Source organism: Macrotis lagotis, chromosome 5 (assembly GCF_037893015.1).
Source record: "Macrotis lagotis isolate mMagLag1 chromosome 5, bilby.v1.9.chrom.fasta, whole genome shotgun sequence".
Lineage (NCBI taxonomy): Eukaryota > Metazoa > Chordata > Mammalia > Peramelemorphia > Peramelidae > Macrotis > Macrotis lagotis.
The window spans coordinates 124,337,897-124,364,343 of record NC_133662.1 but is presented as its reverse complement, the minus strand read 5'-3'; the positions used below and the strand labels follow the sequence as shown (position 1 = coordinate 124,364,343).

Sequence of the window (26,447 nt, the reverse complement as noted above, 5' to 3'; positions counted from 1 at the left end):
AGTGAGGCATGGTTGTGGGTAGCAGAGTCTGTCATTAAGTGAGTTTGTCTTTGTATTTAGATCAACCATGTAAATAAACATAGTACACACAGTCACTTAAATAGCACTCCTGCTAAAAAGATAATACTCTTATTCCAAAGAACCATTATGGATTAAGACCTTACATGACAAGACAACTTCATAAAGCTAATTAAAAACAATATCTAGAAATAAAACAAGACATCATCTCACACATTAAGTAGATGAGGCTTTGCTTGTTTTTTTTTCTTTTGTGCATATGAAGAAAAATTGTCTCACCCAGAGGGCTATAGAAGCCAAGCAATTGCCTTGGACAGGGAAAGTGAATTAGTATTCTGAAATTAGAACACCATGGAGAAAATTTCAGGTCTTTGAAATAACTGCTCCAGCTAAAGCAGATCCAGTCTTAAAAATGTTTTCAGCCTTAAGGAATTCAAGATGTTTTCATAAATCTTCTTCATCTCATCCTTGTACTTACTTAATTGTTCATAAAAATGGATGATGAGTGATCTAATGTCAGTCACTAAGCAATTACTCTCAAACTCATCTTTCAGTTGGGATATGTTTTTCCTTATTTGTAAGAAAAAATATCTCTCCAAGGATCTGTATTTTCTGTACCCAAACCAGAATAGATTACATCAGGCTTTATAACTATCATTCTTTAAGGGAAAAAAATTCCACCTCTTATCATTAGTACTTTCCAAAAAGAAAATCTAAAATACTCACCTAACACAGAATTAGATTTTCCTTGTGTTTTTCAAGTAGTTTCTAATCCTTTGTATTTTGTTTTCCTGCCCAAGGCCAAAATGAGTATAAGATTATGAGACCTATAGAAATAGTCTATGATAATGATCATTTCTTAACTGACATGACATCAAGAAAAGTGAAAACTCTCTAACAAATAAAAAACAACAAAAAACCCTGTGTTCCTCAATCAGAAAATTGGGTCATTGCACTTTTAGCAAATATCTGATGCATTTATACAGCTGAATAAGAAAGGGAGTTTTCTTGAACTCACTCCTCCTTCCCAGTTCAACACAGCAACTCATACCATTGGACTATTTTGATAGCGACTTTCTGGTAATAATTGTTTACATTGAACCAATCAACAAGAAATTATTAAATGCATATTTTGTACATACAATAGTTGATGAATTTAAGAAGATAGAAATGAAACAGTTCTTAAAATCAAGTAGCTTATAACCTATCAATGGAGCCAACAATTGCATAAATAATTAGTTCTTTGAAAGCAGGGAGAGTCATTTGCTTTTCCATATTCTTAATATTCTTAGCACTTATTGTCATACTTAACACAAAATAGTTGTTAATAAATGCATACTGATTTGTGTAATACAAGGCATAATAATAGGGACTATGGACTATTGTGTGATTTTGATAACATCGGAACTCCCAGTTGAAGAAATTTCCTGTGTCACATGTTGCCCCTGTCTCATAGCATTTGAGTTTTCTAGAAGACTAACTGATTGTTACTTACCCACAGTCACTCAGTTGGTGTCAGAGATAGTACTTGTACCCATGTCCTTCTGGTTTAAGGTTAGCTTTCGATCTATCATGTCACAGTTTCCAATATACATACAAAATAAATAGAAGGTAATATGGAAGAATATCTGGAGAACATAAGGAGGAAAAAACTTCATATATTAAGTGACATGTTTATTTTTAAAAGAAATTATGGATTTTAATTGATGGAGATAAAGATGAAATGCATTCCAGGCCTTTGGAAAGACCCAGAGATGTGATACTGAGAGTGATAATTCTGATTCCATAAAGACAATGCTAAGAGAGCATAAACTCTGGTAGGTTGGGCCTAGAAAGACTTTAAATGTTAACCTGATATCAAATTGCAGATCTGTTATCTGAAGACCAGGCAAACTAAATTCAGAGAGGTTTATCATTAGTTACCTCCCAGTGTTGAATTCTTTTGGCCACAGTGACAGCAATAACTTACATTTATCTAGCACCTCAAGGAATAGGAAGGAAGTACTTTTCCAACAAGAATACTATGAGGGATTCAGTGTATACTATACCCATTTCATAGCTAAAGACTCTGAGACTCAGATTGAGATGATATACAATTAATGACAGTACCTTAAAAGTCAGATCTCATTCTTCATCCAGTACTCTTGCCACTATACTCTACCACATTTTCTAAGGTAGAGAGGGGTTGCCATGTATTTCAGTAATAGAAATATCCAACCAGTGTAATTAAAATCTTAAAGACTGAGGCAGCAAAGTGGCACAGTGAATAGAGCACCAGCCCTGAAATCAGGAGGACCTGAATTGAAATCTTACCTCATACACTTAATAATTACCTAGCTATATGATCTTGAGCAAGTCACTTAACCCCATTGCCTTGCAAAAAATAAGAAAAACAAAAAAAAAATCTTAAAGATTTGAATCAAAGAGTGGTAATGACAAACATAGGCAATTACATTTATATATAACTTTTAACATTATATATATATATATGTGTGTGTGTATATATATATATATATATAAATATAAATATTATCACATTCAATCTTCACAAAAACCAAGAGGAAAGTATTCCAAATGTTATTATATTCATTTTACAGGGCTTAGAATCTTCCCTAGTCTTGCACAAGTTGACAGTTAAAAATTAGAAAAATTGGGGAATGAACTCAAATTGTCTAATTGAGTCCCATGAACTTTCCAATAGACTAGACTTCCATTTCAAGCTTTTTAATATTTGTTACTTCTCTTCTGGCAGAAATCTAGTTCTTCCAAGAATAAACTTCTCATCTTCTAATTTAATTCTCTAACTATATTATTCCTTCCCTGAATACTCCAATAATTTCTAATATAGGACTCTAAAAGCAGCCATAATAAATATGTGACCAGATTTGGAATGCTAGTCTTGAAGGAAGAAATAATTTCTAATTATGGTGATGATGATGATAACGATGATGATGATGTTGATAATGATGATGATGATGATATCAGGGAGGTAATACCATGTCTTTGTGTTTTGTGTTAAGTCACCAACCTCACTTTCTCCTCCAGAGTCATATGGGTCCAATGGTCAGATGCAAAACAATTCTGGAGATTAACTTGTATGTGAGGCAATCAGGACTTGCCCAAGGTCACACAGCTACTAAATGTCTGAAGATATATTTGAACTCAGGTTTTCCCTATTTCAGGACTGGAGTTCTAACCAATAAGCCATTTAGCTGCCCATGATGTTTCTATTTCTAAAGTAATTCAAATTCTACCTCTGACACTGGTCACATGTATGACCTAGGGAAAGTTTCTTAAGTTTCTTTGGGTCTCAGTTTACATATATAAACAGGAGATGTATCCTGGGATTGTTAAGATCAGATAAGATAATATATCTACAATGCTATATCAATGTCATCAATGAGAAAAATATACTATATCTAAAATAGAAAAGCATAAAGAGATAGTTATAATATAGAGATAGAGATGTCAGTGCAGTTTGAAGTTATTAAAGTTTAAATCTGAGCTGTCTTTTGTAGTATGTTAAATATATAGGCTTTACAAACCCTAAAGCTTCACTAAAAAGTAAACGGTTACTATGGGTTTTGCTGTCGAGAAAGTCTTAAATAATATGATGAAAACTATTTGCAAAAATTCAAAGTTCACAGTCTGAGATTTTGAGTCTACAGAATTTGTGAGCTTATTGGTAATATTTAGACCCAGATTTGAAAGAAACAAAATTAAGCAAATAAACTTTGGAGAATATAATTGAAAATCAGTTATCACAATCCCAGAACCAGTCTAAAGCTTCACATCTGCAAGTTCTAATATTAATTGGAATTAATCAGAGCTTGTTCATTTAATGATTTGCTAAGGTTTGTGGAGGTGGAATTTTTTTAATATCAGTTATTCCTCATCAGTTAGCAGCAATTAAAGTATTCGGAGGAACATATATCCTCAATCATCTCGGTTTCATAATAAACTGAAAACAAACTTTTCTGAGGATCCCGATTCACTCTTCTGATAATAATCACTGATGAACTTTCACCTGGACCCTTGGAGCAGATGAACATTGGTTTACCATTGTCTTTCTACTATGTAAAGATCATAGAATCAAAATCCACTTTTGAAATCCTAAGCAAGTATAATTGTAAAGAATGAAATTATTTAGTCAGATTCTCCTTTTCATGTTTACCTGGCCTTGCCCATCATTTGTAGAAGATTAAATTGTTTCATTATCAAGTAACATCAAGATTGGAATACCTAAACTACTGTGGGTTCTTAACATCATTCTTAGGACTTCTCAGGAAGAGGATCTTTTTTGTATTTGTTTGATAATTTCCAAACCAAAACCTCTTTGATTCCTTAATATTTGAATAAACATTTTTAAGATTAGGGCTAGAAATAACTTGTCATCTGCCATTCCCTTATTTCAGTCATCAACTAAGATTTTGAAGCCACAACCATCTTGCTGTACTGTAAATCCTAATGGATAGCTCTGCTTTGGAAAAATGTTCAATAAATGTGTGGAAATTTACTACTCCGGCCGATGTTGCTATAAACGAAGGAAATTTCACTCACCTGTCCAGATACTAAATGTGTCTATACATAGGGTTAGGTAGTATCAATTTTCCATAGCATTTATTAGGTGGGTCCCCTGGAACAAATTGAGAATCCTTCCTTTCAAAATTCGAATGCACCTTCCACCTTCTTAAGGTTGGTTGGTACAGAGAACACTAAGCTAGGCATTATGGTGCAGTCATGGAAAGAGTATTGTGAAGTCAAAGGACTGGATTCAAAATCTAGCTTCACTCTCAGTCAAGCATTTATTAAATACATGCTATATGGTAGATATCATTCTGTGGCTATGGATATGAAAAGAAATTAAATAATTCCTGTTCTCAAGGGGTTAATATTCTATTGGGGAAAACACCATAAGCATAACAAAATAAAACCAAAATAATTTGGAGAAGAAATAAATTAGCATCTAGGACAGTTGAATTTTGAAGGAAATTTGTATTCTAAGGCAGAGATTAGGAAACTGCATCCTAGAAATGGAGAAAAAGCTTAGTAAAAATTGTAGGTCACCTGTCATGTAAAAAGAATAGTAAGGTTAGTTTATCTAGTACACCAAATGAGAAAAAAGCATAACAATAAGACTGAAAAGGTAAGTTGAAGCCAAATTGTAAAGGACTAAATGTCAAACAAAAACATGCGTGTTTGATCCTATATGTAATAGGGAGCTTGTTGAGCCAAGTAGTGACACAGGCAGCCTTTTAGAAATGTAATTTTCGGCTAGGATATGGAGAATGGATTAGAAAGATCAGGAGAAAGATGTAAGTCTGGAAGACCAATTATAATTAGTCTAATCAAGAAATGAAGAGGGACTGAAATAGGGGATAGCCATGTGACTAAAAAGAACATCAGTGAGAAATATTATCCAGCTATAATTGACAAGACTTGGCAAACAAACTAGATATCTGGGGTTGGGAAGAGTTTAGGAACACTAGAGGGTTGTAAATCAGAGTTACTAAGAGGAGGATAACGTGGTTCTTCAACAGAAATAGGAAAGGAAAGAAGAGGGCTGGACTTCTGGGAAAAGTTTATAAGACATTTTAAGTTTGAAAAGCGTTTGAAACATCTAGCTCAAAATATAGCATGTATGTAGAGGTGGAAGGGAAAATAAATAAAGCATGTATTAAGCTCCTACTGTATGCCAAGCACTTTGCTTTGTGCTTTACTCTTTATAAGTCTTATAAGTTCATCTGATCCTCACTCACCACTCTGTAAAGTAGATATTATTATTTTCATTTTGCAGTTGGTAATGTGGGACTAGAAATTAGGAGAAATATCAGGATTAAATATATAGTCATGTACCTTCCTGGGAGCATAGGGATCAATCAATAAAAATCAATTAAAACATGCAACAAGCAGCGGAGAATTGATCCATACTTTGTTGCATCTCAACTTCAGAGGCTGCACTGGGTGCACAAACATCTACAAATAGAAGATCATGCACCAATACTCCCTCCACTTTTGTCTTGGCTTGTAGCCTTTACAAATTGAAAAATTTGCCATCAGTGTAGTACCTGACCTTGAGCCCATGTTCAGTTTCAGGGCATGCAATTGCTAACATGGCTGAAAACATCATGTTAAAAAGAATAGGAGCATTTACACATCCTTGTTCCACTCCATTGGTGACTGGGAAATCTTGAAAGCATCGTCCACTGCCCAGAACTCAGGCAAACACATAATCATGAAACTGACATACAGTACTGATGCACTTCTCCGGGCAACCGCATTTTGACATAATTTTCCAAAAACCCCATGACTGCCAGTATCAAAGACCTTGGTCAGATCTACAAATGTTGTATACAGACCTCTATTCTGTTCCTGGCATTTTTCTTGGAGTTGTTGGGCAGCAAACACCATATCAACTATTTCTCAACCCTTTCTGAAGGCACATTGTCTCTCAGGGAGGTGATCATCTTCAAAATGAAGCATTAGCCTAATGAGAAGACTCTGCAAGAATCTTACCAGCAATGACTAAAAGAGAAATACTCCTATGATTGTCACAGGACAATCTATTCCATTTACCTTTATAGAGCTGGACAATAGAGGCATCCTTGAATTCTTTGGAAATAAACTCTTAATACCATATAACCTAGAAAATGAAAATGAGCCTGAATGATAGAGAAGATGGCAATACCCTTTACAACAATTGTAAAGATTGTAAAGTTTAGAAGATGAAAGGGTTGGGGGGGGATTAAATTTTGGTTTTGGACCTGAGTATGAAATGCCTATGAGATATCAAGTTCAGTATGTCTTAAATGATACAGGTTTGTAGCTAAGAAGGCATGATAGTTTTCAGCAGAGGATTCATAGAGCTCATAGAGCTCATTAGATCTCCAAGTGAGATAGTATAAAAGAAAAAGAGAAGGGAATCTAGGACCCATAACTAAGAGGTGGCCTCTCAATAATTATGAAAAAAAAGAGAATAAGAAGTAAGTAGATAACAAAGAACCTTACTATTCATATGATCTTGGTGCAGATGTATTTATTTAAGTAGGCCTCAGTTTCTTCATCTATACAATTAGGGAGGTAATTTATAAAGTTTTTTCTACTTATGTTATTAGGAATCAAAAAAATCCCCTCTTATTAGCATCTCCAGAAGTTGTAGGCAAATGGATAATTCAAGAATTCACTATTTTATTTCTACCCAGATCTGATACTTATTAACTCTGTGACCACGAACAAGTCCATCACACCTGTTTGAGCTTCAGTTTCTTTATCTCTAAAATGAGAGTAATACCTTTACTACCTACCTCAGAAGATTGTCTTGCCAAAAAAAATGTCGCGACATTTGTCATATTTGTCAAGTAACAAGTTAAAAATGAATTGTATCATTTGGGTCCTACCAACAAGAAAGGAAAAGGCACTCATCTGACTAAGGATCCATCTTGTGCTTGCCTATACATCACCCTCTTTGCTCTGAAAATAGCCTACAAAACAGCATACTCTCTTCATTTGCCTCATTTCAATTTGGCAAGGGCATCTCCAGCCAGCTAATGCCTGTCTATCCTTTTTCATATCTTTTGAAAAATCCATTCTCACCAACAAGTCTTCATCAATTCCTTCTGTTCTCTTGCTAACAAATCAGTCTGCAATAGCCTCTGGAGATAATTTATAACCTTGTGAAAATCATTTGACTTCCTTCAATATGCATATTGGAGGATTGTTATTGAGGAATCTTTTTATTTCTGCTATATTATATTATCAGAAGAAATCTATGTAACAACAATGTCCTTGATCACTATGAGGAGACTGTAACAATACTACCTTTCTTATATGCCTTACTTAAACTCCTATCTATTGCTACTTGAAACAACCAGTAGTTTCCAAAATCTATGCAAGAGTTTTTTTCATTTGCAATTTCCCCTTTTCTCCATCATACTTTAAAACAAATTTAAAAATAAACAGCTTCAAAAGGTTAAGTATTTGATGGAAAGTTTCATTTTATCATAACTGCAATTTAAAATGACAGGCTTAAGCTGCTCTTTTTATGAACCCTTATCTTAAACTCAAATAATTCAATTCAATTTAATTTGTTTTAAGTATCTAAGATTATATATAAAACAGCACACTGGGGACTATGAACTATATACAATTAAGATACTTTGAAGAAAGATTACAACCCCTAATTTCAAGGAGCATCTAATGCAACGTAAACACACATATTCACTTTCAGATTTTTTTTAACTTTCACAATTCAATTGAATGATTGGAAAAGAATATTTCATATAGACTTAACCCTAAAGATTAAAAAAGTTCAACTATCTATGTCCTTTTATAAACAAAGCTTTCAACAAAGCTTTTATTTTGTTTTCCAATTACATGAAAAGATAGCTTTCAACACTCATCCTTTTGCAAGTTTTTTTTTTTTTAAACCAACCTCCTTTCCCTCCCTCCTTCCCATGGTATCAAACAATTTGTTACAGATTGTACACGTACAATGTATGTAACATATTTCTGCATTTTTCATGTTGTGAAAGAAGAATTAGAAATAAGAATGGGGGAGGAATTATGAGAAAAAGAAATTTAACAAAACGTTTCAAAAAGTGAGTTTTCTTTGCTCTGCATTCGCACTCAGTAGTTTTTTCTCTTCTGCACATGGATAGCATTTTTCTTAATAGTTCTCTTAGGATTATCCTTTATCACTAAACTGATGAGAAGAGCTGCATACATCATAGCTGATCATCTCACAATGTTGTTGTTAGTGTGCATTCTCCTGATTCAGTATTCTCCTGATTCTAACAGTTCATGTAAATCTTTTCAGGCTTTTCTAAAGTCTTGTCAGTCATGCTTCTTTATGTAACAATAGCTCTCCATAACATTCATACCAATATTTGTTCAGCCATTCCTCAATTGATAGATGTCCCCTCAGTTTCCACTTTGTTTCCAGTTTAGAGAATGAGTAGCTACAAATATTTTTGTTTATGTGGATCTTTCCCCCCCTTTTTAATATGATCTCTTTTGGATATAGACTTTGTAGTGTTGTTGCTGACTCAACGGATATATACAATTTTATTATCCTTTGGGCATAGTTCCAAAGTGCTCTTTAGATTGGTTGGATCAGTTCACAACTCCACCAACAGTGCATTAGTGTCCCAGGTTTCTCACATCCCCTCCAATATTGATCATTTCCCCTTTTGTGTTATTTTAGTTAATCTGAAAGATGTGAGGTGGTAGAGTTGTTTAAATTTACATAATCAATGAAGACCTGGAACATTTTTCATATGGTTATAGATAACTTTAATTTCTTCATTTGAAAATTACCTGTTCATATCTTTTATCAAATTGGTGAATGGCATGTATTCTTATAAATTCACCTTAGTTCCCTCTGTATTTTAAAAATGAGTCCTTTATCAGAAGTACTAGTTGTAAAAATTGTTTCCCAGCTTTTTTGCATTTCTTTTAATCTTGCTTGCATTGGTTTTATTTGAATAAAACTTCTTTAATTTAATATAGTTGAAATTTTCTATTTTGCAATTTATAATGTTCTCTATCTCTTGTTTGCTCATAAACATGTCTCCTCTCCATAGATTTGACAGATAGACTATTCCTTATTCTCTTAATTGGTCTATGATATAACCATCTATGCCTAAGTCCTAAAGCCAATTCAACCTTGGTATAGGGTGTGAAACATTGGTTTATGCCAAGTTTTTGCCTTACTGTTTTCCAGGTTTCCCAGCAGTTTTTCTCAAATAGTGAATTTTTATCCCAGAATCTTGAGCCTTGTGTTTCTCAAATAGTAGACTGATAAATTAATTTACTGCTATGTCTTTTGCACTTAATCTATTCCACTGATCCATTTCTCTATTTCTTAGCTACTACCAGACAGTTTTGGTGACTGCTGCTTTATAAGATAGTTTTAGATCTGGTACAACTAGGCTACCTTCCTTTGCATTTTTTTCATTAGTTTCCTTGATATCTTGACCTGTTGTTCTTCCAGATGAATTTTGTTACTATTTTTTTCTAGCTTTGTAAAGTAATCTTTTGTTAGTTTGTATATTCTTTTTTAAATAAGAAATGCCATCTTTACTGCACTAGCAACATGAAAATATGAACAATAAAAATAACAATGACATAGTATGTTTAAAGCCCTAGGCAAAATTGCAAAGTAGGTTGTTTACAATGTACTCCTCCATCATCTCCTATTTTCTGAGTTCCCTTGCTTCTTGCCCTCTCTCAGTTAACAGTCAAAATGCATGTATCAAGTTCTTGCTATGTGTCAGTCACTATGTTAAGCAAAGTGGGATACAAAAAGTATAAAAAAGAAAGAAAAAAAAACACAATCTCTACCTACAAGGATCTCATAGTCTAATTGGGGGGAGCACATGTAAGTGACTCTGTATCACCTCACTGAGTGACTCCAAATAATCTCTGCCTACCCTCCAACTCAATCAAAACTCCACTTCCCTCAAGGAAACAAAAAAAACAACCCATGGGGCGGCTAGGTGGTGCAGTGGATAAAGTACCGGCCCTGGAGTCAGGAGTACCTGGGTTCAAATCCAGCCTCAGACACTTAATAATTACCTAGCTGTGTGGCCTTGGGCAAGCCACTTAACCCCATTGCTTTGCAAAAACCTAAAAAGCAAAAACAAACAAACAAAAAAAAAAACAACCCATGACCACTGAGGCAAGGCCTCCCCCATCTCTCATCTGCCCTCTTTGCTTCCAACCTCTCTTGCCTACATCCTAGTATTAGTTCTTTTTCTTGCTAAAACCTCATTTGTACATTTCACTCTTCCCACTTTTACTCTGGCCACACCCAGGATCTATAGCCAAGAGCCTATCATGAAGGCACTGCAATGCTGACATGGCTGGTTCTGTGTCAGGCAATCTGGTAGAGCAATGGTTGTTGTAATGAAGTGACAGAAGTGAGTGATGCTGGAGGCAAAACATTTTGCCACGGCCAAATAACAAGCCAGCAGAGATCAGAAGCAGCGAGCATAGCCAAAATGCAAAAATAAAAGATTATAATGTTTTAGAGTTCTGACACAAAAGGGGAAAGGGGATAAATTTGTTTAATTCAGTTAAGACTCTGAGAAGTAAGGTATTCAAATAGGTATGGGCATATGCACATATTTCTAAATGACTCCATAAAGGAGCTATGTCAAATAAATGACCCCCCCCCAAAAAAAAAACATGATTTTTTTTCTCTGTATTCCTTTGGCACATACATCCAGTTTGTGTAATTATAGGCTAAGAAATTGTTAAAAGAGAAAGAGATTTGTTTTTGCAAATGTTGGAGTTACTATTAATTATAATTACTTCAATTCTTCCACTAAAATCTATTGAGCAATATACCTCACCATTCTTGACAGAGCATATGAGATACATTTTTGGAACAGTCCTCCTAGTTCTACTATGTCTACTATGGACTTCTGTTGCCATCCATTTTGGTACCTCCCCACCTTGATGGCACTTCGTTTTTTTCAAGGTGGCTGGCAGCCAAACCAGTACACTAATCAATATCTCTAAAAACCTCAAGAATTCCAATTCTACTGATATTTTTAAAGTTAAAAGGGGGTTAGACTAAAAAGAAAATTCTAGAGAATATTTTTAATAAATCCCATGTATTATGTCTCATCTCTGGTAGCTACCCAGAGGTTACATGCAGACAAAGATATTAGAATTATTTTACAGCACTAAGGGGACCTAAATGGTTTCCTGCCTTCAAATCTCCTCTCTTTCCAATGAATTCTCCTCACTTAGCCTTCTGGTCTCTCTGTCTCAAGTCTTATCCCATTCCAGTCCATCTCCACTTAGTAATCAAATAGATTTTTCTAAAAGCCAGATCTAATAAAATCATCTTCCTACACTCCCCACTCCCCAACCCCATTAAATAAACTCCAGTTCTTCCTTTATACCTCCAGAATAAAATACAAATCCTCTGTTGACTTTTTAAACCCCTGATAACTTGGCCCTTCCCTATCTTCCCAGTTTTCACATCATATTCTAGATCAAGAACACTAGCTTCCTTGCTGTTCCTTGCTTAGGATATATTCCTGGGACATTGCCAATTCCATTTAGTTTTATTAAGTGCCTCCCGTGCTTGAAATTCCCTCTCCCTTCATTTCTGTCTCCTGGATTCTCTGGATTCCTCTCAGACTTAAGGGAAAAAAATACACCTTTTGCAAATACTCCTTAATCTTATTTCCTTCTTTCTTAGAGTATCCCTGATTTATCTCCTATATTTCCTATTTATGCATAGTTACTTGTGTATTATCCCCCCCATTAGAATATGAGCTCCTTGAGAGCAGGGATTGTCTTTTGATTTTCTTTGTATCCTAAGCACTTAGCATAGTGCCTGGGACTTGTTGTTAATGTATGTATATTGACTGTCTGATTTCCAAAGTTATTTTCCAAGTCAGTAAACTTTGGAAAAATATTTCCTATTTTCATTAATGTCAAATGAAAACTCCCCTGCTATCACCTAAGGTCATTCCCCACTTTGTTCTTATCTGTCTTTTGAATCTTATCAAACATTCTTCTCCTTCATGAACTCATGATCCAGTCAAAATTGTTTTCTTTCACTACATTCCTTTTGTCTCCATGCATTTTAACTATCTCCTCAGACTGAATTGGGTGCTTTCCATATTCCCAGTTCTTAGAATTCAGTTTCCTTCAAAGCTTACTTAGTGTAAGTTTCTACACTAAGCCTTTCCAGTTGCCCTAGCTCTTATGGGCAAACAATATTTTCTATTTATTTTACAAATACTTACATATATAGGTATATAAATACATAATGCATATATATTCAATAGAATACAAATTCCATATGAACAAGAACCATATTTTTCATGCAAAGTGTCTACCAGAGTTGGTACTTATTAAATATTTGCTGACATACTATTTGATATGCTTTTTCATGTTTTATATAAAAAATTAGTTCACTTTTCATTTGAAATAAAGTAAAAGTTTTCAAGCACACATTTTCAACTTCACTGTTGTCAGCACTTGTACAATAACTGTTTGTTTCTTTTTTCTTTTACCTCCAAGTTGTCCCGTTATTTTCACAATTTAAGGCTTAGTTGATTTTGTCTTATATTCAGATACTGTTTCAAAAACGGGTGATAAATTCCTCATTATCACTTCTTTATAATTCTCTCTAAGAAATAAACATCTCAATTTGTTCTTAGTTTCTCCAGTCTCACCTACCAAAAGGTGGACCTTGAACTTCTGTAACCTAGAAAAGGGATCTTTTGATTTACTACTTCAAGGATATATCTTTTTAATGTAGTGGAGTGGGGTAAAAAACAACTCAGAGAATGGTAGGAAACATTAAGATCAATACTGCTAATGCAACAGAAAGTATAATCTTGCCTTTACACAAAACAATTATTTGTTCAGACTTGCCTATAGTTCTGGTTAACAAACCTCAAGAAAGACATGGATAAAAGAAAAGTCTATGTTGCCACATATAGGAAAGGCAAAAATCACCACTTTTATCAAAGAAGAAGAAGAAAGCAACAATCACCACTTTTATCAAAAAGTACCATCTGTGCCAGGTGGCACAGTGGATAGAGCACTGGCCCTGGAGTCAGGACTACCTGAGTTCAAATCTGGTCTCAGACATTTAATAATTACCTAGCTCTGTGTCTTGGGCAAGCCACTTAACCCCATTGCCTTGCAAAAAACTAAAAAAAAAAAAAAAAAAAAAAAAAAAAAAAAAAAAGTACCATTCTCTTAGGCTACCCCTCTGCCCACAGTTCCACCAACATAAGTTGATGTCAATTTTAAAGGAACAAGACAAGAAACACCGTAGAAAATTCTAAAGGAGGTTCAGAGGTAGAAAAGAATTAATTCACCATCATCAGCTTGTCAGTAAATAGGTTAAATCAGAGAATTTAAGTATGGGACAGTGAAGACTCAGGGACTTGGAGACTTGAATTCATGCTTCTACACTACCCCTAGAAACCATAGGAAAAGAAGTGAAGGAGTTTGTATTCTATCTTTCTTGTCAGGTCTTAAACTATGCAGCCAAAAGGATAGTAACAGCAACAAAAGTGGTTCCTAGCACAAAGCTGACCTCAACAAGATAAGTAAAAAAGGATGTCCCTAGTAAGAAAGTGATAGACATGACAAGATAAGATTCAAGGGTCCAATTATTCTGAAAAGTTGGCACTGGGGAAGGTAATTAATGTTTTAGTGTGACTCCAAAAGCAATCTCTTCAAACAATATTGTCAACCCTACTGCAAGGAAACAGACCAGAGGAAGAATGCCTATATTCTTGCATAAATGAGTCACCTCTTCTTTGTACTTAGGAATATCATGTCACACACCATTCTGAAAGAAGATGCTTAAAGGATCTTTAAAGGAGATATTCCTAACATAACCAGAGTGAGGGGACAGTTAAGTTCAAGAGCATAAAGCAGCCACTTCTGATGTCTTTAACAATACCTCAAGGATTTCTTTTAGATTAAGACCATAGAACCAAAAAAAAGAAAGAAAGAAAGAAAGAAAGAAAGAAAGAAAGAAAGAAAGAAAGAAAGAAAGAAAGAAGGAAGGAAGGAAGGAAGGAAGGAAGGAAGGAAGGAAGGAAGGAAGGAAGGAAGGAAGGAAGGAAGGAAGGAAAGAAAGAAAGAAAGAAAGAAAGAAAGAAAGAAAGAAAGAAAGAAAGAAAGAAAGAAAGAAAGAAAGAAAGAAAGAAAAGTAGAACCCCTTCAAAGGTATGTATTGTTTATATACAGCAGTTTTGGAACCAAGGGCCTTAAAATTAGAGGAAACAAGATTTTCATGTGAAACTCTTTATGAAAGAACAGTATTTTGACACTATTTTGCATGTTCCTCTAAAGAAATCTTATGTATAACATTGTGCTGCCTGAGGTTTTAGGGTACAGCAAATGACTGATAGGTGATCAAATAGCAGATTGGCATCACAAAGTCAGTGATAATTACATCCTTGACAATACCCTGTAGACCCTTTTAAGTTTTCTAGGATGTGTTTATGTCAAAAGTCACAGGAATCTGGGAGTCAATGAAGAGTAAATAAAATAACCATTTATTTTGAGACATTATCCTGAAAAGGTAGATTTTAAAATGTAAGGTATTTTTACATTGGAAAAGTAAAGCTGAGATTCAAAAGTATAAATTTATGAAGCTTACAATTAGAATAGATACAGATTTGTTCACCAAATTGTGAAGTATCAGACAATCATAGTAGACTTGAAGGAAAGTAGTTTTGGAATGTGTAAAAAGAAGTGTTTGTTCATGATTGGGCAAACATAGTAATTAATTTTTACTGAGAAGTGGAAAAAGCTAAAAATAGAAAGAATCTTCAAAAAAGGGTTAGGTAATTTTATAGATGAAAGATTCTTAATTGGCTGTCACACATAGTAATTAGTGTGAGGAGTGTAGTTTCATAGACAGGAAGCTCAAGCAAACAAGCTTTTATTAGTCACTTACTATGTGCCAGTCACTGTGTTAAGTGCTACAGATACAAAGTAAAGCAAAAAAAAAAAAAAAAACCAAAACAATCTTTAACTTCAAGAAGTTTACATTCTGATGAGGAAGGGGGAAAGTAACATATATAAATTAGAAATCATGGAACTAAGAGATGGCATGAAAGCAAGAAGTTAATGTTGAAGGTAGTAATGTATAATATTTAAGGAAGTTAAGTTAGAAAAGACTGTAAGGGACTGTAAGAGAATGGTAGGAAGCATTAAGATCAATACCGCTAATGCAACAGAAAGTATAATCTTGCCTTTACACAAAACAATTATTTGTTCAGACTTGTCTATAATTCTGGTTAACAAACCTCAGGAAAGAAAAAAGATAAAACAGTTTATATTTGCTCCTAATGAGAACAGTAAGTCAATAGAGTTTATTGAACAATGAAGTGACATGACCAGGTTGGCATTCAAGAAAAAAAAAAATCACTTTTCCAGATAGGTGAAGAATAGATTCAAGTGGGAAAGATGAGATAGAAAACTCAATAAAAAGGCCACTGCAAAAGTCCAAAAAGAGGTGATGAGGACCTGAACTAAGATGGTAGTTGTGTGAGTAGTGAGTAGACAGATGCAACTTGAAGAGAAAGGAATGTTCAGATTTGGAAACTAATTGCTTAAGTGGGAATAATGACAAGGATAGTTCTGAGTTTGTGAACCTGGGAAATTAAAAATATAGTGGTGACCTTGAAAGAAATAAGAAAACTTGGAAAAGAGGTTAGTTTATGAGCATCTAGAATGAATACAATTTTGGATGCTGTTTTTGAGATGCCTAAAGAATTCTGATTATTAGATATAATAGTCAGTTGGTAATGTGAAATTGAAGCTCAAGGAAAAAACCAGGGCTATGTTTGTAGAATTGAACAAAGATGATGGTTTGTCTATGGAAGCTGATGAGGCCACTAAATGAGAAAACAATATAGAGAGAAAAGAAAAGAGTATCCAAACCAGAGTAATGGGGAACACTCATATTTAGGGAATAATTTAGATTATTGGTAATAAGAAGTAGCAATAAAACAGGAAAATAAGAAACCTGATCTCTTTTCTATCTAAGACAATTATCAAGTCCTACAATTTTCTTTCTTATGGCTAAGTATCTCTACATCCTTCATTGCAATCTTCATTTCTAGTCCTTTCAGATGATCTCCTAAAGACTCTCCAGTTTGTTGATGTCCTTCCTAAAATGTGGTTTCCAGAAGTGAATATAGCAGTTCAGATGTAGCCTGACCAGAGAAGAACAATAGAATTATAGTATAGTATCCTGATGCCTTTAACAATGCTTTGAAGAACCTATGTCACATTAGGTTTTTGATAGCAAGTTATATTGAGTTTAAAACACAACAAAAACCCTTGTAATTTTTTTCAAATGAAGTTTTATCTAATTTTTACAATTTATTTTAAGCAAAGTATATATTTTTCTAAATATGAAAAATTGTTATTGCCTAGCTGATTAATCTTAGCTCTCTAATCTACAAATTTGCTAAACAATTTATTTAGAGACAACTAAATAACATGGTAAAAAGGGTGTTGGACTGGAGGTCCAGATGAACCGAGTTCCAGTCCTTACTAACTATATGACCCTGAGGAAATCACTGGCTATATCAGTTTCCTTGTCTATTTTTCCCAATTTTTAAGCATTTTCATTTAAAATTTTGAATTCCAAATTTTATTCTTCTCTTCCTCCTTACTCTCTCTTTTCCCTAAGATAGTGAGTGATCAGATATAGGTTATACAAATACAACTGTGTAAAACTTTCCATACTAATAATTTTATAGAAAGATATTCAAATAAAAGAAAAAAATGAAAGAAAGTAGAAAATGGGATACTTCAACCTGTTTTCAATCAGTATGTTTTTTTTCTCAGGATTCGATAGTATACTTCAACCATTGTTCTTTGGGATTATCTTGGATTCAATGGTCTGAGAATAGCTAAGTCTTTCATAGTTCTTTATAGAACAATATTGTTCTTACTCTGTACAAAATTCTGAATCTGTTCACTTTACTTTGCATTAGTTCATCAAAGTATTTTCAGATTTTTCTGAAATTATTGTTTATCATTTCTTATAACACAATAATATTTCATCAGGTAGGAGGTATCACAGTTTGTTTAGCTATTCCCCAATTGATGGACTTGCCTCTGATTTCCAATTCTTAATAAAAAGAGTTGCTTTAAATATTCTTTATATTAAATAGGTCCTCTCTCCTTTTTTTAATGTCTGGGATATAGAACTAGCAATAATCTTGCTGAATAAAAGAGTATGCACAGTTCTATAACTTTTTAGGCATAGTTCTAAAATGCTTTCCAAAAATTGGTTGTATCATTTCACAAATCCATCAATAATGCAATAGTGTCTCGGTTTTCTCATATCCCCTCCAACTTTTATCATCTTCTTTTTTTGTCAAATTAACCAATCTGATAGGTGTGAAGTAGCAACCTAAGAGGTGTTTTAATTTGCATTTCTCTTATCAATAATGATTAGAAATTTTTCCATGATTATAAATAGTTTTGATGTCTTTTGACTCAGTTATCTATATTTTTGAGAAATAAGGCCTTTATCAGAGATTCAGGTTGCAAAATATTTTTCCAGTTTTCTATTTTCCTTCTCATTTTGTTTCTATTGCTTTCATTTGTGCAATTTTAAACGTTTTAAAATCAAAATTATCTATTTTATATCTTATAATGCTCTCCTTCATCCTAAATACTTCCCTTGTCCAAAAATCACAAAGATGAACTATTCCATGCTGTTCAAATTTGCTTATGATATCACTCTTTATCTGTGAATCATATACCCATTTTGAACTTATTTTGGTATATGTTGTGATATGTTGGTCTATACCTAGTTTCTGTCATACCATTTTCCAGTTTTCTAGTTCATTTTTCCAGACACTTTTGTCAAATAGTGAATTTTTGTTCCTAAAACTTAGATCTTTGGGTTTATTATATACTAGACAATAATCATTTACTGTAAAGCAATTTGTACTTAATCTATTCTGCTGATCCACCATTCTATTTCTTTGCCAGTACCAGATTGTTTTGATAAATGCTACTATATAATACAGTTTGAGATCTGGCATGGTTAAATCAACTTCTTTTACATCTTTTTTTCCCCATTGACATATTCGAGTTTTTGTTATTCCAGTAGAATTTTATTTTTATTTTTAAAATATTTTTTAACATTTTGATTGGTATGGCACTGAATAAATTGACTAATTTGGGAAGAATTATTGTACTTATTTATTTGTCTATTTATTTATTTGTCTATTTATTTATTTGTTTGTTTGTTTGTTTGTTTGTTTGTTTGTTTATTTGTTAGGCCTGCCTATGAGCAATCAATATTTTTTCCAGTTGTTTATATCTAATTTTTTGTGTGTGAAATGTGCTTAATAGTTATATTCATATCGTTCCTGGGTTTTACCATGGTAGGTAAACTCCCAAGTATTTTATATTGTCTACAGTTATTTTAAATGGAATTTCTTTTTTTCATCTCTTGTGGCTGGACTTTGTTGGTAATAAACACAAATGTTGATGATTTATGTAGAACTATTTTATATCCTGCAACTTTGCTGAAGCTTTTAATAATTTCAAGTAGTTTTAGTTGATTCTCTATGATTTTCTAAGTATAAAATTATATTATTTACAAAATGATAGTTTTGCTTCCTCACTGCCTATTCTAATTTTTTGTTTTTTTTCTCTTGAATTTCTAATACAATATTGAATAATAGTGGTGATAATGAGCATGCTTGTTTTATCCCTGATACTTTTGGGAAGGTTTCTACTTTATCCCAGTTACAGATAATGCTTGCTGATGGTTTTAGGTAAGTGTTACTTATCATTTTAAGGTAAGCTCTATTAATTTCCATGTTCACTATTGCTTTAAATGGGAATGGATGGTATTTGGTCAAAAGCTTTTTTTGCATGTAATGGAAATAATTATATGATTTCTGTAGGTTATGTTGCTGATATGATCAATTATGCTGATAGTTAATACAGAACCTGTCAAGCATTCCACCTGGATGTAGTAGATGATCCTTCTGATATATTGCTATAATAACTTAGCTAGTATTTTATTTAAATTTTTTGTCTCATTTTTCCTTAAGGAAAGTGGTCTATAATTTTCTTTCTCTATTTTGACTCTGCATGGTTTGGGTATCAGCACCATATTTGTGTCATAAAAGGAATTTTAGTAGTAAAATAGGACTCAAAGGAAATGTTGCAATCTTTTGAAACTTTGCTTTACTGGGGAGGGTGTTCTCCATTCTGTAATGACTATTTGCGATTTCTAGTTCCTAAGTCCTATTAGACATTTGGTCATACCCTTTCAAGCAGGAGAAGGCTTAATTTGTAGCTTGTAGAAGGTAGTACATGCAACATCACCCAAGTGCATTGAATGCTGCCTTAGCCTTTCCTCCTCCCAGGAGATTAGCCCTGTAGCATGCACATTGGAAAATACCTGGAGCCAGGTACTAAATCATTCCTCAGGCACCACCCTTGTTCCACCAACCACAGAATTGAATTTAAACAGCCTTCTTCTTCTCTCCTGGACTCCATACTGCTGCTCTCTTTCTTTTCTGATTCCATATGGTCTAGTCCAGGCTGCTGGACCAATATGACCCTAGTTCCATATGCCTGGTTCTATGTTGATAAAAGCTTCTTTTCCTTCCTTTTTTCCTTTTAAGTACTTTAGTCTTTTTAATCACATCTTTTAATCAGACTGTCATTTAAGAATTCTCACTATCAGGGGGCAGCTAGGTGGTGCAGTGCATGGAGCACTGGCCCGGGAGTCAGGAAGAATTCTCACTACTTTCCTGCTACTCTAAAGAACCTAATCTTTAAATTTTGAGGTAATCTGTGAAGGTTTTGTAGCAACTTGTAAAGAGTTTGTGCAACTTGTGAATTAAAAGTCAAGCTTTCTTACCCTCCTCAGTTAGAATTTGTGTTTCACCCCCAAAGAACCCAAACTTTAAATCCCTTTTCTGAATGCCATTTTCTCTTACCTTTAGTAGGACTCCTTTACCTGTTTTTTCAGATAATTTACATAGTATTATAGGATCAATTGTTTTTTTAAATGTTTGGTTGAATTCGCTTGTAAATCCATTTGTTCCTTGGGATTTTTTTCTTAGGAAGTTCATTGATAGTTTGCTCAATTTCTTCTTCTAATATTGAATTATTTATTTTATTTATTCTGCTAATGTAGGTAATTTATATTTTTATAGATAATCATTCATTTCATTTAGATTGCCAAATCTGCTACTTTTTGGCTACTTGCAATACTTTCTCTTTAGTCTGTGAGTTCTGAAATTTGCCTTTGATATTCCTAACAATTTTCATTTTGAGATCTCCTTCAGGTGTTGAATGGTGTATTACTTCAATTTCTGTTTTTTCCTCTGTTTATAATAAATCAGGTCAGTTTTCTTTGATAATTTCTGAAAAGATGTTTTCCAGTCATTTTTTTAAATCATGGCTTTCTTTCAAGGTTTTTTTTTTTATTATCTCTCTTGGATCCATGTTTTAGGGTGTTGTTTTTTTTTTTGCGAGGCAAATGGGGTTAAGTGGCTTGCCCAAGGCCACACAGCTAGGTAATTATTAAGTGTCTCAGGTTGGATTTGAATGCTGGTCCTCCCTACTTCAGGGTCAGTGCTCTATCCATTGTGCCACTCAGCTACCCCTCTAATTCATTTTTTAAAAAATTTTAAGCTCTTTCAGGAATCCTTTGTGGGCCTGAGACTAAATTACATTTTTTGACACTTCACATGTAGCTGTTTTGACATAATTGTCTCTTTCTAAGTTTATGTTTGACCCTTCCCCAATCATTGTAACTTTCTATAGTCAAGCTCCTTTTTTTGTTTGTTTTTTGTTCACTTTTCTGTCTTTTTTTTGTGACTTGGTATTTTTAATGTGAGAATTGGGCTCTGGTCCTGCATTGTCTCAAAATTTTTGTGTTAGGACTCTGGATCTTACTATTGGCTTTCACCAGGTTTCAGGGTTTAACTGCTTGCTTTCTCTGGAGAGTAGATTTACCTTCTGACTTGTACTGGGGTGGGAGTCTCCTTGTTGATCTCTCCTGTTTGTGGGGTATAGCTACTGGTCTGGCCCCGGGATGGAGCTTGGCTGCTGGGTTGCTATGGAAACGGGGTCTCTCTGCTGATGGATCCCAGGGGTGGAGTCTCACTGTTAGTCAACCCAGAGACAAGGCTTCATTACTAGTCATAAATAAGGTCAAGGTCTCAGTGGTAGTTTGTGCTAGGTGTGGAGTCACTGAATGGGTATCTTACTGTGGGGCACAAACTGCTCACTTACCTGAAGGCTACTGCTTTTCAGGAGGATGGGGCCTCACTGGTAAATTGCCCCAGGTTTATAGTCTTGTTGAAAGTCCCCTAATGTGAGGCTGACTGCTACTATTTCTCTTGAACTTGCTCCCTTCTGTCCCAGTAAGGAAGACTTTTGCTGTCATACTGGTAAGTGTCTTCCCTACTCCTAGATCAGTTCTGAGATGTTTATTTATTGTTTGTAGGGGAAATCTTGGAGAGCTTCAGAGTATTCCTTCTTCATTCCATCACCTTAGCCAGAAATCCCTTACTCAACTACTATATGGGAATAATAATGCATCAACTCCACAAGAATATTATAAGGATAAAATGAGATAATAGTTGTGAAGTGACTTATAAACCTTGAAACTCTCTACAAATGTTAGTTGTTATCATCATCAATATCATCATCATCTAAGCCAATGATACACAATATTAATAGGGTAATTAAGGGAAAAGTTTTATGTAGCATTTAGAATTTGAGCTGAGCCTTAAGGTTGAGTGTGATATAAATATAAAAAGAAGATATTCCATGTTCAAGAGAAAATATTAAGGAGGTACAAATACATATGGCTTACTACTAAGTCAATGAGGAAACCAAGTAATCTAGAAAAGATGATATATATTGGATAGCAATGGGAAATATGTAGGGAAATAGGTAGAGTGGGCCCAAATTATAAAAGTCCTTGAAAAGGAGCTTCTTAATCACAGATTTTTCTACAAGTCACAGTAAAAGGGAAATCAGTGGAAGACTGAGGATAGCAAAAACATTAAGCTAAGTTGAATATGATAAAAATGCAAGATGTAGAAAGGCAAAAATAAAGTATTTGCTTAGGTAGATAGTAACTCTGATTTGTAGAGATTATAGATGTTTAATGACCTGTGCAAGGGAGGGGTTCAGTAAGGTTGTATGATGAAGACAAGGTCACTATTTCATGACAGTAAATAGGTGGATCTGTGGTTACACTCTTCTCCCTACATAATAATTTTTGAGAGATTATGATATTGGCACCAGAATGCTTACAAGAATCAGGTAAAGATGATTTCCAGTTATATGAAACACTTCATTCCCCCATCTCTGACCAACATAATTCAGTGATAGACTTTAGCTGTTTTCTCATGCTCAGTCTATATCAGAAATATTTGCAAAGATAGTAGCTGTGTATAATTTCTCCTGAATAGCTTTGTTCTCTACCTACAAAGTTAAGTACTTATAATTATTGATACTAAGTTAAAAGATGGGCTATTAGAATTATGAATCAAAAAAGTTTCCAATCTAAATGTCTGAAAGGGGCCCAGGCAATGGCTTCTGTTTTTATGGGTAATACAATGACAGAGGACAGGGTAGGTATCTGGAAATATCAGTGCCATTAGTTTGTCCTCTTTAAATGATAAACTCCCTGAGAGCTGGGAATTATATTGTTTTTCATCTTTGTATTCCTACTGCTTAGCATAATCACATACACAAGTTGACAGCAATGAATGATTCAAAAGCAACTCTTTTATATCTAAATTTTACCCACATCTGTAATTCTTATAATAAAATTAGATGCTTGCTATTAAGAGGCTAAGAAGTTAGGCTATGCAGCAGATAGAATCATGGCCTGGAATTAGGAAGACCTGAATTAAAAATCCAGCCTCAAACACTTTCTAGTTGGGAAACCTTGGGTAAATCATTCAACCTTCATCTATAAATTCAACTGGAGAAAATGGTATACTATTCAACTATCTTTGTTAAGATATGAAGAGTTGGAAATTGAATATTTACTGAACAACATTAAGATGCTGGTATTTTATATTAAAATGGGGAGAGCATAAGAGTAAAACACGAGTTGCTTTTAATTTTCTGATTCAAAGACAAAGAACTTGGAGAGGAAAGAATAGATTAAAAGAAGTTGTGTCTAAGGGCTTGTCTAGATAGTTGGCTAAATGGTTCCTTCTAAGCAAAACATCTGACAGAACCCTCTCCTTATAAGAGAAGAAGGCACACAGCAGCTGAACAGTAGAAGATGGCAGCATAACTATGCATTCAAACAAATGACATTGCCAAAGATACTGCCATCTCTGCAGGAAAGCAAGCAGCAGCAGCATTGCAGGTAGAGGCATTTTCAAGCTGGGATATTGCTATCAGAACATGAATTTCTATGGCCATGCTTTTCCTTTCTTTATGGGTTCCTTATACAAGGTTATTCATGATGTATATTCCATATCTTTCAACAGTGCGTAGATGTTTGAAATAGTCTTTAGAAGAGTATAAAGGAGAAGCAAATTTGTTGTTACTTACTTGTTTTTTGTTGTTGCTTGTTTGCTTTGAGTACCTAGGTGCTAGGAATTCAAAGACAAAATGTTTTTTTTCACGAGTTTTATTTTTTCCAATTATATGTAAAGATAATTTTCAACATTCATTTTTGAAAGATTTGAGTTCCAACTTTTTCTCTACCCTTTCACCTTCCCCAAGATAATAAGCAATCATATATATATATATATATATATATATATATATATATATATATATATGCATACATATATATGTTATACCTGTCTAATAATGAAAAAACACATTAGTTATGTTGTGAAAAAAGAAACAGAACAAAAGGGGGGGAAAAACCATGTGAAAAACAAAAAAAGTGAAAATAGGATACTATAATCTGGATTCAGATTCCATCAGTTTGGGTCAACTAGGTGGTACAGTGGATAGATCACTGGTCCTGGAGTCAGGAGGACCTGAGTTCAAATCCAGCTTCAGATATTTGATAATTATCTAGTTGTGTAAACTTGGGCATGCTACTTAACCCCATTGCCTGGCCAAACAAAACAAAACAAAACAGATTCCACCAGTTCTTTCTCTTGATATAGATAGAATTTTTCCTCATAAGTCTTTTTGAATTGTCTTGAATTATTATATTGTTGAGAAGAGTTAATGATAGTTGATCAACATACAGTGTTCTTGTTACTGAGTAACTTATTTGTTATGCTGCTTCATTAACTGTCTTTTTATTTTAAATAATGTCTTCTTTGATTATCTGTGAAATAATGCATAGGTAGGGGTTTATGAACTTGATTTTGAATGGATATTGATACAAATATGTATCAAATATGCAGTAACATTCAAGGAATCCAAACATGAAGAAGGTCTTGGATGCTATATCAGTATTGATGTGTTATAAGAAATGACCAGCAGGATGATTTTATAACACCTTGTAAAGACATACACAAATTGATACAAAGTGAAATGGGCAGAACCAGGAGAACACCATACTCAGTAATAGCAATAGTGTACGATAAAGGATTGCAAATGATTTGACTATTCACAGCAATACAATCTCAAAGGATTCATGATGAAAAATGTTATATGCCCTCCAGAGAAAGAATTGCTGTCTGAATGCAGAGTGAAGTAAACTATTTTTCTTTTTATCTCTTTTTTTTCTTGTCTTCTTATATAAAATGACTAATATGGAAATGTTTGGCATGCTTGCACCTGTGAAACCTGTATCAGAGTGATTATAATCTTTGGGAGGGGTGAAGAGGAGGGTATAATAAAATTTGGAATACAAAACTTTACAAAAATGAATGCTGAAAATTATTTTTACATACATTTGAGAAAATAAAAATATTTTTTAAAATGATGTACTTCTGTCATAGTATTAAATATCTGTCAACCTAATCATATTCCCAATCTATTTCTGAAATAAACACTCAAAATTGTGTGTGTGTGTGTGTGTGTGTGTGTGAGAGAGAGAGAGAGAAAGAGACAGACAGACAGACACACAGACACACAGAGACAGAGATAAACAGAGAAGAAAGGCAGAAAGGCAGAGAGAGAGGGTATATTAGAAACATTACTTAAGACAGAAGATTGAAGTTCAAGTCCTGGCTCTACAATTTACTATCCATAAATCTGAGCAGTCATTTCACCTTTGAACATTTGTCTTCTCATCTGAAAGATGGAAATTATAATAATTTTTTGCTGACTCAAAGCACTATATATCTACATTATAATATATAAAAATTAGATATCATTATGATCTTTCCTATTTTGTGCTTCCATATTTGAATATTCTCTGATTTTTTTGATGTACCCTTATAGACTAAAGCTATCTATGAGAAAAGAAATCTCCAAATTAAGTTGGGTAGCAAATATTGAACAAAGGCCTTTCCAAGTCACTAGATAGATGTTTATAGCCCAGAGAATGATTCTGTAATTTCCTTAAATGATAAGCTGCTCTTTCTGGAAGAAGGATGGAACATACCAGAAGGTACACAATTATGAATTATGTTTAGCAATTTTTTTAAAAGGCCTAATTAAAAACTACTCTCCTCTTCTTTAGGTGTCAAAATCATTGAGCTCAGAAGCCTGGCAAAGTAAGATGATAGAATTGGCCTGCAGGATGACAACACCATTTAAAAAAAAAACACACATACACACAAACCATTAACTAAGATGCCAATATTACTATTAGCATCATGTCACTAGAAATATTTGCTTATTTAGGAACTTCCATATGTTTCTAAAAACTATTTTATCTTCTTGTAGCTTCATTTAAAGATGCCATTTGTCATTTCTTGTTTCTAGTTGCATTGTGCTATCATCATCAATAACAGCATGATTTTTTAAAACATCCTTCTGGAAAC

General features: G+C 33.8%; 1 long non-coding RNA gene across 1 annotated transcript in view; it reads right to left on the bottom strand.

The window, feature by feature from the left end:
* The window catches only part of LOC141489871 (uncharacterized), a 59,074-nt gene extending 37,461 nt beyond the window's left edge, over nt 1-21,613 (bottom strand). The window contains exons 1-2 of the long non-coding RNA XR_012469014.1: nt 21,529-21,613; nt 1,514-1,646 (exon numbers count right to left, since the gene is read on the bottom strand). This is a non-coding gene — a long non-coding RNA (uncharacterized LOC141489871). The remainder of the gene's footprint in view (nt 1-1,513; nt 1,647-21,528) is intronic.
* Nucleotides 21,614-26,447: the final 4,834 nt, after the last annotated feature.